At 33.5% G+C, this 17,404-nt stretch overlaps 1 non-coding gene across 1 annotated transcript; it reads left to right on the forward strand.

Annotated features, from left to right (window-relative positions):
* The first annotated feature begins 285 nt into the window (after nt 1–285).
* Nucleotides 286–392, forward strand: LOC112065539 (U6 spliceosomal RNA). Its single transcript, XR_002892087.1, has one exon. It is a non-coding gene; the product is annotated as a U6 spliceosomal RNA (small nuclear RNA).
* Nucleotides 393–17,404: the final 17,012 nt, after the last annotated feature.

Below are 17,404 nucleotides of genomic sequence, written 5' to 3' on the forward strand. Positions count from 1 at the left end.
AAACTTGAAAGAAGGGAAAAGTCCTAAATGTGACTAATGAAATAGAATCAATAAAATTAATATTAGTTATATAAGTTGTCCAAAAAATATACATGACTGATAAACATTATAATCAACAAATAGACAAATGACAAAACAGTGAAATCTATTTTCACTGAAAACGTTTAAATGATGTTCTATTCATTAATAGAATTTTAAGATGCAATATATTTGTGATATAAACCAAGCCAGATATTCAGATATATCCTTAATATCTTTTACTCTAAAGATAAGAAGAAATGCAAAGTATCACTTCAGCAGCACACATACTAAAATTGGAATGATATAGAGAAGGTTAACTTGGATCCTGTGCAAGGATGATACGAAAAATTAATGAAATATTCTATATTTTTCTATACACTTAAAAATGATTAAAATGTTATGTATATTCTACCACAATAGAAATAAATAAATAGACATGAAAATAGAAATGAAAAAATTAAAATAATATGGTGAATAAAAAGACAAGGAAATTTTAAATTTTCTCAGTAATTTTAATTTTAGTAAAAATATTAGTATTAGTATCATTCTGAGTTCATATTGATAGTAAAGAAAAAAGGAAAATCTAGCTGGTTAGATCAGTCTTAATAAAAACAATAAGAATGAAAACTAGAAATAATGTACCTCTTGATGTGTTACAGTAGGAAGCTCACAACTCCTCCTATGAAGTAGTATTATCAAAAAATAGAAGAAAATTTGATCAGCTTTCTAAAAATGTAAGTTTATTTTATAGGAAATAAAGTAGTACGCAGACCATCTTAAGTGATACAAAAAATACAATAAGCAAAATCTGGAAGGTGCAAAATTATTATGTAATTAATGCCCTTTCTTTATTGAATAAATTATAAGAAAAAAAGATGGGAAGCTTATAAATTAAAAGCAATTTAAACTATACCAATAAAATGCAGTATGCACTTTGTTTCCTGATACAAAGTGATTGTAAATTAAAAATACTGTAAGGTATTGGAGGAAATGTGAATACTGTGTATTTCATAACATTAAAAGAATTATAATTAATTACCTTAGGAATAATTAAAACATAGGAATAATGTGTTTTAAAGTATCTTAAATACATACATACTAAAGGATCTATGGATGCAATAAGTGATATCTAGGATTTGACTGAAAAAATATCTAGGGTGGTGTGTGGGACGGAGATCAGGTATAGACTTAGAGAAAAATTGATTGTGTGAATACTGGATATTGGATCCATGTAGTTTCATTATCTTACTTTTTTTCTTTTATATATTTATATTTTTACATAATATTTTTATGAAGTACCAGCACTAGTATCACAGACAAAATATTAATGGGTGAGGGAAAAATCATTGTTTCAAGCTATTTACAAGACTAAGAGAAGTAACAATGAGAAAGAACCTAAGCTTATGTATACTTCATTTATCTTCTTTTAAAATCTTTTTTACTTATATTGCTTCAACCCACTGTCCAATGAGCTCATGCTTTTGTATTTTAAAATGCATGTGGCTTGTTACACAGAAAAATTGTTAACCAAAAAATGTTGGTCAAATTGTTTTGTAATAAAGTACCATGTCTTGGCCATTTTTTTTAAACATTAAGTAATCTTAAGGATTAGGCATTAAATGCCAAGTACTTTTTAAAGTACATTTCCTATTTATTATTCACCAGGGAGAAATTTGACCTCATTCCTTGTTCTAAATAACACAACAGTGCCCTAGTGATTAGCGTATCAGGTCAGATGGGAGAAAAACATATGGCTTTGCACTTTTAACAACGTGCTCAACCTTAACCAGTTACCAAGGCATTTAAAGGCAAAACATAAAAGACGTCAATTGATTAAGCATGGTGGGCAATAAATTTTAAAAAACAAATTATATATTTATGTTACTAATACAGGAGTAAGAGTGTCCTTCATTTTAAGTGTGCAGTTCGATAGACCGGGGCAGCAGTCATTTAACTACCACCACAGTCAAGGTTTAGAACACTCCCATCACCACAAAAGCCCCCTTGTGTTCCTTAGCAGTCAATCCATCCTCCCGCCCTTGCTTCTAAACAATCATTGACCTGCCAGAAAGCAAACTATGGTTTTGCCTTTTCTAGAATTTCATATAAATTTCATTCAAAACCCTAGAGTGTGTAGTCTTAAGTGAGTGGCTTCTTTTACATAATTGCTGACCATGCAATACTGGAAAAGCTTGCTGTATTATTTCTGAGTGGCTTTTTTTTTTTTTTTTTTTTTTTTTTTTGCCGTACGCGGGCCTCTCCCGTTGTGGAGCACAGGCTCCGGACGCACAGGCTCAGCGGCCATGGCTCACGGGCCCAGCCGCTCTGCAGCATGTGGGATCTTCCCGGACCGGGGCACGAACCTGTGTCCCCTGCATCGGCAGGCGGACTCTCAACCACTGAGCCACCAGGGAAGCCCGTGGCTTCGTGATATAATAGAGATAGCACTGAAAAATAGGGCAGAAGATCTTAATTCTCTCTCCCACCCCAGTCTGTGAACTAAGATATATATATATATATATTTAACTTCTCTTATTCAGGAACGGTAAGATGAGGAGGATAGTACTATTCTGTCTTCCTCAAGGCTGCTGTGTTAGATCTAATTAGAATGTGTAAAGTGGTTTCTAAAGTGTGACACATTACACAGGTGAATTCACAAGAAAATATCAGAAATAAGAGAAATGACAGCCTTTTAAAAGACACTGTTAAACAAGACTAAATGTATATTGAAATATAAAGTTTAAAAGTTCTATTTTATCACTGCGGAGATGGGAGTAAGATGGAGGGAGGCTATGAATGGATTTGATGAAGTTTGAATAAAACGGGAAAAAACTGAAACTAGAATTATAAAAAGGAACAATATTAAACCTATCTAAATAAAAAACAAACAACTAACTTTAGAAATAAACTTTATTCTTTCAATTATTTTCTTCAACAATAACAAGAATTTATTCTACATAGGACACATTATCTGACAAAGTTATAGTTATCAAATAAAGTATATAGTTCTTGTCTTCAAGTTTCATCTACTTTCCCTGTCAACATTGGAAAGGGGCAAATAAAAAGACTTTTAAATGAAATTTAAGGACAGGGAAATAATACTCTTCCACCAAATGAGACTATAAATATTTTGTGAATGTTGACATTTGTAACTTAATGACAAAAAATATTAGTTTTTAAGTTTTATTTGCTTGTTTTACCCAGTGTCAAGAAAGAAGACAAGGATGTTCCTACATCCACGTCACTGTGGTGGATCTCCTTTCCTGATCCATCTTTGAGGCCTGAGGTTCTCCTATCCCTCTCTATACCCTAGAGAAAAGAAAGCAACATAATTGTTAATGTTAGAGGTTTGAAAATTTCTGAGACAAAAGAGGAAGATGAGGAAATTTTATGATTCATAAGGGGATGTAAGGGACCATGACACTTGGAAAGTGGTAAAGAATGGGTTATATGAAGATAGCTGGTCTGGGTCAGTCAAATTTTGACAGTTGAAGGAAAATCCAAGGGGAATGCCTGGAAGATCTAGTCAGTGTGGCAATTTTAGGTAGACTACAGACAAAATACTTGACTTTTTGCCTTTGTATGTTAGATAAATTACATGGAACTGTGGTAAAGAGCCAATTGAAAGTTTTTCACGCATCTGTGTGCTCTTACCCAGTAAATAAAAGGGAGAACCTTCAATCCACAACCACAAAGTATCAGATCCCAATAAGATGTCTGACATATCTTCATCAATGATGGTCTGAGGATAAAGAAGTTGAGCCACTGACTTAATCTAGCTAATTAAAAAATAGGGCTGATTCCCCTCAATTTGGTCACTCTACTCTGGAGAAAAGACAAATATAAAAAAATTAAATAAATTTCAAATGACTGTTTAGTATAGTAAATAAAAAAGTATGTAGCATAATGAACAAGAATTTTATTAGTAATGAAAGAGAGTGATTAGTGAGGACTGGAACACTTAAACATTTCAGGCAAAAGATTAATGTACATGATGGCAGAGTTGACCATTTAAATTAAGAGGTTAATAAAATACAAACAGAAAAATTATGTAATGTGCTCAAATTTACTAGTAGGAGTTCACAGAATCAAAGCCAGATTTTTCAACTATAAATAAGTATTCTACTTTTTATAAAACATTATAGCTCCTAAAATAATGGGCATTCCTTCATTTCTTTGTTCCATAATATTTATTGCATGCCTATGATGTGCTAAGTTCTGATCTAGCCACTGTAGATAAAGCAGTAAGCAAAACAAAGCAGAGAATAAAATAAAGTGCAAAACAAAACAGAGAATAAAATAAAGTTCCTGCTTTCACTGAGCTTTTATACTAAAAGGAGGTTACAACATAGCAAATAGAATTAACCCTTGAACAATGCAGGTTTTAGGGACACCAACCCCCACTGAGTTGAAAATCGGGTATAACATTATATTTGGCCCTCAGTATGTGTGGTTGAACATCCCTGGATTCAACCAGCCACAGATTGTGTAGTACTATAGTACATATTTATTTTTAAAAAATCTTTATGTAAGTGGACCTATGTAGTTCAAACCCATATTGTTCAAGGGTCAACTGTATATGGCATATTGTCATATAATTCTGTGAGAAAATTACACAGGGTAAGTGCACAGAACAGGAGAGAGAATTGTAATTTTAACAGGTGTCTAAGGAAGGCCTTTCTGTGGAGGTAACATCTAAGGATTAGTCTAAATGAGATTTTTTAAGTAGAGGAATCTGTGGTTACAAAGACTCCAAAGGTGGGAATATGGAAGGCATAAAATATAACTGGTAAAGAGATTAGTGTAGCTAGAGTTGAATAAACCAGAGAAAGTAATTCGATTTGTTGATGAAGTCTATGAATTTCATATATTTATAGTATAAAAAAATTTAAATATGTCTTATGATTTGAAGAGTGCTACTTACTTACATAGTAGCATATAGGAAGTGCTACATAGCACGACATAGTAAGTAGTACTTAGTATAAAAGTAGAAAGTTCTTTCTACTTTCATAGTAAATGCCTAATAAATCTGAATAAGATAATGCTTATCACACTAAGCTCTAAATATTATAGCATAATTTTCTTCTATACTAGCTTCTGATTCCCTACAGTTCAGTTATATCATCATATTCAAAGTATGTGACTGAATCTAAAAAATATTATTGGCATTTTAAGTCTATATTGAAAGATACATTTATTAATTAATGAATAAATGAATGACTGTATCAATTAGCTGTTCTTGTGTAACAAGCCATCCTAAAACTTAGTGGCTTATGCCAATAAGTTTGATGACAGACCAAAAAAAATGTTAATAGACACAAATGACCAAAGCTTACTCAGGAAGAAATGAAGAGCTCAAATAGTCCTATGTCTATGAAGAAATTGTATTCATAGTTAAAACTTTCCCAAAGGGAAAACTAATGATTCATATGTCTTTATTAATGAATTATACAAAATATTGTGGAAGAAATATCAATTCTTAAAAAAAAAAAGAAAAAAAAAAACTTCCAGAAAATGGAAGAGGCTGTACCTCCCAATTCTTGTGCTTAGGCAAGTATTACAGTGATACCAAAAACAGATGATATTATAAGAAAAGAAAATTACAGATCAATATCCCTCATCAACATGGGTATAGCAATCCTTAAAAATGTTAGTAAACCAAATTTAGAATGTATAAGCAGGATAATATATTATGAGCAAGTGAGATTTATTCTGGGAATGACAGTGTTTCCAGATGAGATTATCATTTGAATCAGTAGGCTGAATAAAGCAGATTGTCTTCCCCATTGTGGTTGGGCATCATCTAATCCATTGAGGGACTGCATAGAACAAAATGGTAGAGGAAGGGAGAATGTATTCTCTCACTTGAACCACTGAGCTAGAATATCAGTCTGCTTCTGCCTTGTGTCTGGGGATTACAACATTAGCACCCCTGGTCCTCAGGCTTTCAGACTCAGAGTGAACTACATGGCTGGCTTTCCTGGGTCTCCAGTTTGCAGACAGAAGACTGTGGGACTTTTTCAGCTCCATATATGTGAGTCAGTGAACCAATTTCTTAATAAAAAATTTATAAATCAATCTTTCTATCTATATCTGTATCTTTACCTGTATCTCTATAGCTACATCTTCCACTGCTTCTGTTTCTCTGAAGAACCTTGACTGATATAGTAATTCATTCAAACCAAAATTTTAAAAGAGAAAAAATTATCCATCCAATAAATACCTGAAAAACATTACAAAATTCAACATCAATTTATGACAAAAATTACTTCACAAACTATGACTAACCTTACCTCATGAATAAAGAGTATCTATTAATAACTAGAGCTAACATCATACCTTGTTGTTAAGGACTAAATGGTTTCTCTCTATGGTTAGGTCCAAAACAAGAATTTCTACTCATACTACCCCTATCCTATAATATACATACTAGTGCAATAATAAGAAGAAAGGAGATACAAGGCATATAGATTGGAAAGGAAGAAAACAGTCTTTATTCATAGAGACCATGATTGTCTATGTAGAGAGTCCCAGAGAACCTATTAAAATAAGTGAGTTTAGTTGGTTACAGAAAATAAAGTCCGCACACTAAAATCAGTTGTCTTATAGTAGCAATAAGCAATAGATGTTGAAATTTAAAAAAGAATACCATTTATAATACCACTAAAATATGAAATAGGGATAAATATTTTTTAAAAAAAGAACATGGGCACAATTTGTAAAATAAAAATATACTATATTGTTCATAAGTATCAAAGAAGACCTAAGTAAATGGAAAGATATATCACATTCATTGATTGGAAGACTCAAAATTGTCAAGATGTAAGTTCTTCTCAGATTGAGCTATAGATTGAACACAACCCCAAAGAAAATCCTGTAAGCTGATTATATCTTTGAGGAAATCTATAAGCTGATTCTAAACTTATATGGAAAAGCAGATGATGAAAAAATTACCAAAACAATTTTGAAAAATAAAAACAAAATTAGGGGACTCACATTTCCAGATTTCAAGATTTTCTGTAAAGCTCCAGTAATCATATCATACGGTATTGGTAAAATAATAGTCACATAATAATGGAACAGAATAAAATGACAGAAGTAAACCCACATGAATATGAGCAAATAGTTTTGAAAAAGTTGGAAATGTAATTCAGTAAAGAAATATTTTCTTCATTGATTTAGTGGTGTTGAAACAATTACACATCCATGTGCAAGGACAATAATGTAAATATAAAAGTAAAATTTAAAACTTCTTTCTAGAAGAAAGCATAGGAGAAAATCTGTATGATATTGAGATAGTCTGTTTTTTTTAGATAGGGCACATATAACCTTCTGCTTTTTGCACAACAGCATTAAAAAAAAAACAAAGGCAAACCATAGTCTCAGAGAAAACATTTGCAAAACACATTTAATAAAGTACCAATAAGGAGAATATACAAAGAAATGTAAAAAATTACTAAATGGGCAAGAAATAACCCAGTAAATATGGGTAAAATATATGAAAAGATGATTTGCTACAGAAGAGATATGGATTTAAAATAAGAACATGTAAAGATGCTCACTATCATTAGTCATTAGGCAAATGCAAATTAAAACCACAGTGAAATACTACAACACATCTAATCAAATGGCCAAAAAAAGAAACAAATGAAGAAAGACCTGACAAGAACAAGTGCTGGCAAGTAGGCAAAGCAGCTAGAATTCTAATAAAGTGTATACTAGATGCAAAAGAATTAAGACATATGTTTACACAAATGCCTGCATACAAATGTTTATAGTAGTTTTATTTATATTCACCAAAACCTGAAAACAACCTAAATGTCCTTCAACTGCTTAATGATAAACACTGTATGTATATACAACATTCAACATAAAATTCATACAGTGACATAAATGAATTTCAAAAGCAATATCCTAAGTGAACTTAGGAAAAGACTCAAAAGGACACATGCCTGAGACAAAGGTTTATTTGGGAATGTTATCTCAGGGAGCAAAATTTTGAAATGTTTTGGGGTTAGGGCACAAGGGCACTATGAAAGGAGGAAAAGCCAATATAATGCATTATTGTGTTAGCTGCCCAAACAGGCGGCTGGCATTGATATGGCAGTACCTTCAGATCTGCCATCCCCTGGGACAAAGAGGGAAGAATTTTGTGCACTGTCTCCCTCTCCTCATTGGCCAAGGATAGTTCCAAGGGCATTAATGTCCTGAAGTTTGGGTTGTTTGTGAATGAGTCCCAGTAATTTCCTATAGGTATCATGAATTGCAAAGGTTCCATTTAAGCAAAATTAAAGTCTTTGTTCATCTGGTTGACCGTACAGTGGCTGAAGTAGGAAGTAGGGTCTTGAAGTAGGGCATAGGCAGAAACAAAGCTCTATATTGCCTTTAAATTTAAAATATAAAAAGGTAGCATAAAATGGTCCATATATTTCATGAGACTCATTTAAAATGAGAGCCATGATAAAAAATGTGTTGAATGCATAAATCATATTGATTATTAAATGTAAATAAAGGTACATAGTTATTTTCTCAGAGTCATTTCTGAATCTCTTATTCAATATGCAAATAGTTTAGAACTAAAATTAATCATGAAATATATTACCTTATTTATGAGAACTATAAATCAAAGAGAATTGATTGCTTCTTATCAGAAAGAAGTGACAAATAGTATGTATTACGTTCAGGCTAAGTGGCTCCACTCCAGGAATATAGTAGGCCATATCTTATCTCCAGTCAGATATAAGAGGTATTTTAATATCCAAAGGTGTACTGTTGTTTATTAGTTTCCAAAATGCAAATTGATAAAGGTTATCATTAAAAGAAAGGTAATTGACTGCTTCCTTCTCTTCTATGTATAAAGAAGACTTTTGGGGGCAAGGTATAGAGACTAGTGAGACGTACATATAGGGGAACTCCTCCTCTCAGTACACAGAGATGTATTTTACGTAGTAGAAATATACTCTATCAAAGAAAAGAAGCCAGGCTTCATGTTCTTTAGATTGCACTAGACGTTTTGAGGAACAGACCTTAACAATAGCTAAGGTCCACAGTCGTCTTCAATAACTCAAGCTGGTTCTACAGTGGTTTAAAAGTGTCTTCAACCACAAGGGGCATAAAAACTCCCCTGAGTGCAATAGCCTGCTTTAGAGAAGGCAGGATTCTTTCAACTCTAGTTTAGCTTACTCTCAAGTTAAGTTAGTGAATCTTAGGAGAACAAGAATAAAATATGCTTTCTTCCTAGTTCAAAATGAGGTTATAGAAGGTTAGTATTTGAGAAAGTGTTCACGTGTATCCCACACACATTTTTCTTTGCCCCAATTATCTTCCTAGATTGTTCTTTCAAAAAGGATATATTCCTGGGGCTTCCCTGGTGGCGCAGTGGTTGCACGTCCGCCTGCCTATGCAGGGGAACCGGGTTCGCGCCCTGGTCTGGGAGGATCCCACATGGCGCGGAGCGGCTGGGCCCGTGAGCCATGGCCGCTGGGCCTGCGGGTCCGGAGCTTGTGCTCCGCAACGGGAGAGGCCACAGCAGGGGGAGGCCCGCATACAAAAAAAAAAAAGAAAAAAAAAAAAGGATATATTCCTAAGGAAATTAGTTTCCAACAATAAAATATTCTGTGCACTCTTTCAAATTTCACATTGAGAAACTAACTACAAACAAAAAAAATAAAGAGGCCTTAAAAATTTGCTGTTTTGTCTTCAAATTAAGCTTCAAGTAGAACATTGCTCCACTTGTGAGTGTGTTATTAACAATAAATGGAATTGATAACAAGGCCCCATTGTGTAATGCTAATGCAGCTTCTTCTTAGGATTTATTAGCTTTTCAATAGGTTTTCTTTGTATTTAGATGCAATTTTGAAATTTTCTGCTTTAAGTAGCACAAATATAACAGTAAAAATGAGTTTATATTTTGAAATGCAAAGTACATATCTTTACCTGTCATAAAGGAATTTATTAGAATACCATAATTTAATGATTCCTTAAATACCTGAAAAATTATTTGAAGATATATTTATTTATTATGTATTTTCTTCCAGTTGTGTTGAGATATAATTGACATATCACTGTATAGGTTTAAAGTGTACAGCATAATGATTTGACTTACATACATCATGAAATGATTATCACATGTTTAATGAGCATCCATTATCTCATATAGATACAAAAATGAAAAATAGAAAAAAATTTTTTTCTTGTGATAAGAACTCTTAGGATTTATTCTCTTGACAACTTTCACATATAGCATATAGCAGTGTTAATTACATTTATCATGCTGTCTATTACACCCCAGCATTTACTTTTGTTTTAACTGGGGGTTTGTACCTTTTGACTGCCTTTACCCAAATTCCCCTCCCCTCAACCCCATACCTCTGGTAACCACAGATCTGATCTCTTTTTCTATGAGTTTGTTTGTAAGTTTGTTTTTGAAGCATAATTGACCTACAGCACTATGCTAATTCCTGTTATACAACATATGTTTAGTATTTTTTATGCATTTCAAAATGATCACAACGAAAAGCCTAGTTACTATGTGTCACCATACAAAGATATTACATAATTGTTGACTATATTCTCCACACTGTACATTTCATACCCATGACTCATTTATTTTGAAGCTGGAAGTTTGTACCTCTCAATCCCTTTCATCTATTTCTTTCTTTCCCCCAGCCCCTGCCCCTCTGGCAGCTACCTGTTTGTTCTCTGTACCTGTAACTCTTGTTTGTTTACTTGTTTTCTTTCTTAGATTTCACATATAAGTGTAATCATACAGTATTTGTCTTTCTCTGTCTCACTTATTTCACGTAGCATAATACCCTCTAGGTCCACCCATGTTGTCATTAATGTCAAGATTTCATTCTTTTTATGGCTGAGTAATATTCCATTGTACGTATATATAACACAGCTTTATCAGTTCATCTATTGATGGATGCTTGGGTAGCTTTTGTATCTTAGCTATTGTAAATAATGTTGCAATAAATACAAGAGTTTATATATCTTTTCAAATTGGGGTTTTTGTTTTCTTGGATGTATACCCAGGAGTGAAATTGCTGGATCATATGGTAGTTCTATTCTTAATTTTTGAGGCATCACCATACTGTTTTCCATAGTGGCTGCACCAATTTACATTCCTACCAACAGTGCATGAGAGTTTCTTTTTCTTCACATCCTCATCAACACTGGCTATTTGTTGTCTTTTTGATAATAGCCATTCTGACAGGTGTGAGATGATATTTTATTTTGGTTTTGATTTGCATTTTCCTGATAATTAGTGATGTTGAGCATCTTTTCATGTGCCTGTTGGCCATGTGCATATCATCTTTGGAAAAATTGTCTATTCAGACCCTCTGCCATTTTTTAATTTTTTTTTATGTTGAGTTGTATGAGTTCTTTGTATATTTTGGATACTAACCGCTTATCGGATATATCATTTACAAATATGTTCTCCCATTCAGTAGGTGACCTTTTCATTTTGTTGCTAGCTTCCTTTGCTGTGCAAAAGATTTTTAGTTAGATGTAGTCCCAGTTGTTTATTTTTGCTTTTGTTTCTGTTGCCTAAGGAGACATATCAAATAAATTATTACTAAGACTGATGTCAAAGAGCATACTGCCTATGTTTACTTCTAAGAGTTTTATGGTTTTGGGTCTTAGGTTTAAGTCTTTAATCCATTTTGAGTTTATTTTGTGCATGGTGTGAGACAGTAGTCCAGTTTGATTATTTTGCATGCGGCTCTCCAGTTTTACTAACACCATTTATTGAAGAGGCTGTCTTTTCCACATTGAATAATCTTGCCTCCTTTGTCACAGATTAATTGCCCGTGTAAGTGTGGGTTCATTTCTGGGATTTCTATTCTGTTCCACTGATCTATGTTCTGTTTTTGTGTCAGTACCATACTGTTTTGATGACTGTAGTTCTGTAGTATATTTGAAATCAGGGAATACGATACATCCAGATTTGTTCATCTTTCTCAGGTTTTTTTTTTTTTTTTTTTTTTTTTTTTGCTATTTGGGGTCTTTTGTGTTTCCACACAAATTTGAAAATTATGGGTTCTAGTTATGTGAAAAATTCCATTGTTATTTTGATAGGGATTGCATTGAGTCTATAGATTGTCTTCGGTAATGTGGTCATTTTAAAACAATATTAATTCTTCCAATCCATAAACATGATATATCTTTTCATCTCTTTGTGTTGTCTTCAATTTCTTTCATCAGTTTTCCAAGTACAGGTCTTTCACCTACTTAGTTAGATGTATTCCTACATGTTTTATTCTTCTTGATGTGATTATAAATGGTATTGTTTTCTTAATGTCTCTCTGTGACAGTTTGTTTTTAGTGTATACAAATGCAAAAGATTTCTATATATTAATTTTGTATCTTGCAACTTTGCTGAATTCATTGATGATCTCTAGTAGTTTTTTGGTGGCATCCTTAGGATTTTCTATGTATAGTATCATGTCATCTGTAAACAGGGGCAATTTTATTTCTTCCTTTCCAATTTGGATTCCTTTTATTTCTTTTTCTTGTCTGATTTCTGTGGCGAGGATTCCCAATATTATGTTGAATTAAAATAGTGAGTGTGGGATTCCTTGTCTTGCTCCTGATCTTAGATGAAATGCTTTCAGCTTTTCACAGTTAAGTATGATGTTAGGTGTGAGCTTGTCATATATGCTTTTATTTTGAGGTATTTCCCTCTATCCCCACTTTGTGGAGATTTTTTATTATAAATACATGTTGAATTTTGTCAAAAGCTTTTCTGCTTTGATTGAGATGATCATACAGCTTTTATTCTTCAGTTGGTTAATGTGGTGTATCTCATTGATTGATTTGTGGATATTGAACCATCCTTGCATCCCTTGGATAAATCCCACTTGATCATAGTGTATAATATTTATTTTTCAAACATTCTGTTAAAGGAAAATTATTATCCTTTAAAAAGTACAGATAATATTAAAATAAACCCCTAGGTAGCCATTATCCAGTCTCAAGAATGACCAGCTCATGGCAATCTTCTTAAATCTATACTTCACCAACTTCTACTCTATTATTTTGAAACAAAACTCATAAATTATATTATCCATAAATATTATAGTCCATAATATAATTTGCATTATCTCTTTTAAGGCTTTTGGAAATCTTCACAGAATTCATAGAATTTTCCAGAAATATAAGAGGGCATTTAAATAAGTTAATATATATTAAGACCTAGGATAATTTCTAGTATACAATAAAAGATCGAAATTTTTTTTTTTTTTTTTTTGCCATACGCGGGCCTCTCACTGTTGTGGCCTCTCCCATTGTGAAGCACAGGCTCCGGACGCACAGGCTCAGCGGCCATGGCTCACAGGCCCAGCCGCTCCGCGGCATGTGGGATCTTCCTGGACCGGGGCACAGGGCACCCGTGTCGCCTGCATCACCAGGCAGATTCTCAACCACTGCACCACCAGGGAAGCCCTGAAATGTTTTTAAATAGAGCAATTCCAAAATCATAAACAAGAGTATATTTTAATACATTACTAATATAATATATCAAATTACCTACATAAGCAAAGAAAATCATATTTGGTTGATTATCCAGCAGAAATCACAAATGTAAGTTGATTTGACAAAGAAGAGTAGAGATATCAAATTCATATCTTTTACTCAAGATGTCAGATTAAACTTACATGACAAGACCTTCTTCTTGATTCTAACACACAAACACTTCATTAAATATATTAGACATGGACATACAATTTGGTGTTTAAGCACCTATGTTGAAAATGAAAAGGCAGTCAGACTTGTCTCTTTATTTGCATAAATCTGAGAGCCTGAACAAAAGAGAGACCCTGGTAAAAGCTGTCACATCAAATAAAGGAATAAAAACTATGCCCCTGCTGGCATAGGCACAGCCAAAAGCAAGTTATCAGTCCCAAGGCTTGACTGAAAAAAAAATAACTTTGAAAGATGTTAGAAAACTAGGCATTATGCATAGAGAAGTATTGGGCCTCAAATCAAATTAAGTACATAGAAAATTACACCCAAACTGAGAAACTAAGATAAAACTGGTCTTTAACCAGTCCACATGACCCTGACTAAAACAAACTCAAAATCTTCTATAAGGACAACTGCTTAAACTAGGCCACAGTTATAATTGAGATTTTCATGGAAGAAAACTACTGATTTGATAGCCATAGGCACCTCTCCCATTGTGAAGCACAGGCTCCGGACGCACAGGCTCAGCGGCCATGGCTCACAGGCCCAGCCGCTCCGCGGCATGTGGGATCTTCCTGGACCGGGGCACAGGGCACCCGTGTCGCCTGCATCACCAGGCAGATTCTCAACCACTGCACCACCAGGGAAGCCCTGAAATGTTTTTAAATAGAGCAATTCCAAAATCATAAACAAGAGTATATTTTAATACATTACTAATATAATATATCAAATTACCTACATAAGCAAAGAAAATCATATTTGGTTGATTATCCAGCAGAAATCACAAATGTAAGTTGATTTGACAAAGAAGAGTAGAGATATCAAATTCATATCTTTTACTCAAGATGTCAGATTAAACTTACATGACAAGACCTTCTTCTTGATTCTAACACACAAACACTTCATTAAATATATTAGACATGGACATACAATTTGGTGTTTAAGCACCTATGTTGAAAATGAAAAGGCAGTCAGACTTGTCTCTTTATTTGCATAAATCTGAGAGCCTGAACAAAAGAGAGACCCTGGTAAAAGCTGTCACATCAAATAAAGGAATAAAAACTATGCCCCTGCTGGCATAGGCACAGCCAAAAGCAAGTTATCAGTCCCAAGGCTTGACTGAAAAAAAAATAACTTTGAAAGATGTTAGAAAACTAGGCATTATGCATAGAGAAGTATTGGGCCTCAAATCAAATTAAGTACATAGAAAATTACACCCAAACTGAGAAACTAAGATAAAACTGGTCTTTAACCAGTCCACATGACCCTGACTAAAACAAACTCAAAATCTTCTATAAGGACAACTGCTTAAACTAGGCCACAGTTATAATTGAGATTTTCATGGAAGAAAACTACTGATTTGATAGCCATAGGCAAACATTACAGAACACATGAGAATCCACTAATAGCAGACAACAAAACAATAAGAAAATAGCTGAAAATGTAAAGATGATGAGAACGTTATGATTAAAACTTATAAAGAAAAATAAATAGAATCTATAAAATAACAAGGGGACTTTACAATTCTTGGAAAGGCAAGAAAATGTAAAGATGATGAGAACGTTATGATTAAAACTTATAAAGAAAAATAAATAGAATCTATAAAATAACAAGGGGACTTTACAATTCTTGGAAAGCCAAGAATAAAATAGAAACACTAAACTTGAAAAATGTGGCCTTTAAAGAAAACAGTAGATAGACTAGAAGGAAGACCAGACTGATTTACCACATTAGAAGATACCTTATAAAAAATAAATTAGAACATGTTATGGAGGAAAAAATATGGAATATTATAGACATACATTTAAAATTAGGATCACAGAGACTTTAGACTGTCACTTCCAACTATGATGGAGTAACTGGACCTCCTGCAATAAAGAATGAGAAAATGGTACAAAATATATGAAACATATATTTTCAGACATTGGAATATAGGCATCACAGGACTGTGACTCCTAAGAGAAAAAAAATAACCTGAGTCCTAAAATAAGTCCACCTTTCTTCTGGAGGCAACTTCCAAATTGTGATGAAGGTAGGGGTAACAGAAACAGACTATAGCAGCCTTTTATGTTCACACACATAAGAGGGACTAGAATTTGAGTGGCAAGGTACAAGATAGAAGATAGCTGGGCATAAGAGTTCCATAAATATTCCTAAAGCTTCCTTTGAATCTTTTGTTAAATATAATGCATAAGCTGGATAGAGTGAAACTACTAGGGGCTGGGAAGAAAACCACTTTTGGGGTGGGAAGAGTGGCGCTGAATAATTCCTATATTACTACATGTATGGGTAAGAAGTGTTTAAATTCTGATTTTCCAGAGCGCATAGAAGTTACAAAACACCTGGTTATTCAAGAGAGACCTCTGAAGCTTCACAAATTAATCTACAAATAAATTACCTGCTGGCCAAAACAAACTTCAAGTCTTCGAAAGGCAAAAAGCAACCCTCAAAAATAAAACTTGCCTTGGGCTTCCCTGGTGGCGCAGTGGTTGAGAGTCCGCCTGCCGATGCAGGGGACATGGGTTCGTGCCCCGGTCCGGGAAGATCCCACATGCCGCGGAGCGGCTGGGCCCGTGAGCCATGGCCGCTGAGCCTGTGCGTCTGGAGCCTGCGCTCCGCAACGGGAGAGGCCATAACAGTGAGAGGCCCGCATACCGAAAAACAAAAACAAAAAACAAAAAAAAAAAATAAAACTTGCCTTGTACAATACCCAATAAAAATTATTAAATATACAAAGAGGTATAAAAATGTAACTCATAACCAGAAGAAAAATCAGTCCATAGAAACTGATACAGAAATGATGAAAATAGGACACAAGACATTAAAATAGCTGTTAACATACTCAGGGATATAAAGAAAAACATGAGCATAATGATTAGAGAAATGGACTTTATAAAAAGGATCAACTAAAGCTTATAAAAATAAAAACAAAGTATTTGAACTAAAAATTTAACTGATTAAGAGTACTTGTTATCTACATCTGCATAACAAATATATTGTTTGCTCTCATGTAGTTTTCCCAACTAGCTTCCTTCCTATAGTAATTGGAGGATCCAAAGACCTCTTTTCATTTTTCACTCCGTCACTTTCAATCTAAGTTGGTATAATCCATTTAAAAATTATGTGGATTTCTTAAGTGTTGATATATAATCCACTGTATTAAAAAGGCACACATAACAAGTATCTTCAGATAAGCTCCTCTCTACTTTGGGCTCTCTAAGAGTCTGCTGTAGGACCCACAGTTAGATTCTTAAAAGTACTTGTTGTTTAACATATGGGGTCTATAAGGCATTTCTTAGATGCTTAGGAAATTTTTGTCTATTTGAAAAGGGTTTATAAGACACTAATTCTCTATGAGTACTTACAGGCACAAACTGGATTTAAAGATTTCCCCTAAAGCATTTATTAATGTGAGAATGCTTTGTGTTTTGTTGTTGTTGTTGTTGTTGTTGTTTGTTTGTTTTTCTAGATGGAGATATAGAGATTGAAAACAGTTTTATTTTCAAATACAGGAAATAATGAATTTTTTAACTTAAAAGTTTATTCTTTAGCTCATTTTTTTCCTCTCAAATTTTATCTATGTAGTAAGAAGAAGCTACCTTGGAACCTTTGATATCCTGCCTAGAAATATTCTCAGCCAAATCATCAAGTTTCATTGCATTTTCAAATTTCTGCATTTATTGCAGTTGACAGT

The sequence above is a fragment of the Physeter macrocephalus genome, chromosome 8 (genome assembly GCF_002837175.3).
Source record: "Physeter macrocephalus isolate SW-GA chromosome 8, ASM283717v5, whole genome shotgun sequence".
Lineage (NCBI taxonomy): Eukaryota > Metazoa > Chordata > Mammalia > Artiodactyla > Physeteridae > Physeter > Physeter macrocephalus.